Source organism: Octopus bimaculoides, chromosome 11 (genome assembly GCF_001194135.2).
Source record: "Octopus bimaculoides isolate UCB-OBI-ISO-001 chromosome 11, ASM119413v2, whole genome shotgun sequence".
In the NCBI taxonomy this organism is placed as follows: Eukaryota; Metazoa; Mollusca; class Cephalopoda; order Octopoda; family Octopodidae; genus Octopus; species Octopus bimaculoides.
The window spans coordinates 61,484,331-61,486,215 of record NC_068991.1 but is presented as its reverse complement, the minus strand read 5'-3'; the positions used below and the strand labels follow the sequence as shown (position 1 = coordinate 61,486,215).

The 1,885-nt window shown below is 37.6% G+C and overlaps 1 protein-coding gene across 1 annotated transcript in view; it reads right to left on the bottom strand.

Moving 5' to 3' along the window:
• The window catches only part of LOC106879934 (mucin-17-like), a 45,664-nt gene that overhangs the window by 17,350 nt on the left and 26,429 nt on the right, over window positions 1-1,885 (bottom strand). The gene's annotated exons all lie outside the window — the stretch shown is intronic.

Here is a 1,885-nt window from a genome sequence, read left to right as displayed (position 1 = left end):
GATGATTGACCGCAGCTGGTGCTGAAATGGATCAAATGACCCACTGTGAGAGCGAGAGCATTGGATAGCATGGACATTGTAGTCGTAGTCATCATTTACTGTTGAGGTATAAAGTTCGTGTTTGGTGTTTCAGACGGAATGCACCATCACATGTTGTCCCCAGTCACTACCATCATCATCACCATCATCATCATCATTTATTTTCCGCTTTCCATGCTGGCATGGGTTAGACAGTTTGACTGGAACTGGTGAGCCAGAGGGCTGCACCAGGTTTCAGTCTGATTTTGACATGGCTTCTACAGCAATGACCTTCATAATGTCCTTCCTAACGCCAACCACTCCAAGAGTGCAATGGGTGTTTTCAACGTGCCAACAGCACAGGTGCCATTTACATGACACTGGCGATGACTACGATTTCACTTGGCTTAACGAGTCTTCTCAAGCAGAGCATATTGCCAAAGGTCTCAGTTACTTGTCATATATATATACATATATACATATATGTATGTATGTATGTATGTATATGTAACCTCGTGGATATCGTTGGCGATTTTTTCTTCCTCTGTCTTTCTCTTCTTTGGACTTTCCTAAGTGTCCGACGAAGAGCTCCGCTCGAAACGTCATATTCTCTTTCTTTCCTTTCCCAAGCATCTAGTAACACAATCTGTATCACCTCCTCACGTTGTTGTTTTTTTGTTGTTTTTTTGCCGTTTTCCTTTTTTGAACTTATATATATATATACATATATGTGTGTGTGTGTGTATATGTATATATGTATATATATATATATATATATATATATATATATATATATATATATATATATATATATATATATATAATCTCAAAAAATTCATTCTCAACATAACTTTGCTCTCCAATAAAAAGTGAAATTGATTTGATGTAACATATTAAAAAAAATATTTAACAAAATAAAAAAAAAATGAAAAGGAAAATAAATTAACATGGGGCAACACAAAAACAAAACAAACAAATCAATGTCTGTTCACTAAACAGTGAAAACGAAAAATTCTAAAACAGCCAATTAAAGTAACACATAACTCCATAATCAAACATCTTAGTCACACCTATTTATTTAGCCTTACTTTGAAACTTATGTTGGTTATATTATATCTTACTTTCTTCTACATTAATATCTGCAGCATCAGTAATGCTTACATCCACAATGCTCATAATGCTTATATTTACAATGCCCCAAACACTTCATATACAATGCTTTCTTACTCCCCCACCCCCCAGTAGAGACAACAACCTTAACAATTCTAACATGTTCGAATGAAGGTAGGTTACAAGTAAGAACAACTATTATGACGTCTGATACCAAACGATCGCGGGGACCTCCTTTTCAGGTGTTGAATAATATCTCTCCTTCCTGTGTTACCTCCCATATCTCTTTCCCAGTTTTCAGAGTTGGCACTGTAAATGTATGCACAATGAAAGGTAAGTTTGTGAGATTGTAGAGATGCTTGAATGGAAACGTGTCGATGTATGTTGCATACAAGAGGTAAGGTGGAGAGGAGCTTCAGTCAGAGTCCTCACAGGCAAAGTACATAGGTATAAACTCTTCTGGGAAGGTAATAGTGATGGAATAGGGGGTGTGGGCATACTTCTTGCAGAGGAATGGATGGATAAGGTCATAGAAGTAGTGAGGGTGTGCGATGGAGTTCTTAAACTCAGGTAAGACTTGCAGAATGGTATAGCTACAATTATCTCTGCCTATGCTCTACAAGCGGGCCTACTAAGTGAACAGAAGGATCACTTTTATGATATTCTTCTGCAGGCTACCTTCATCCCACTGACCACCAATGAAGAGGATTGGCCAGCAAGAACCCTGTGCCAATGCTACGTAAAAGGCCATGTTATG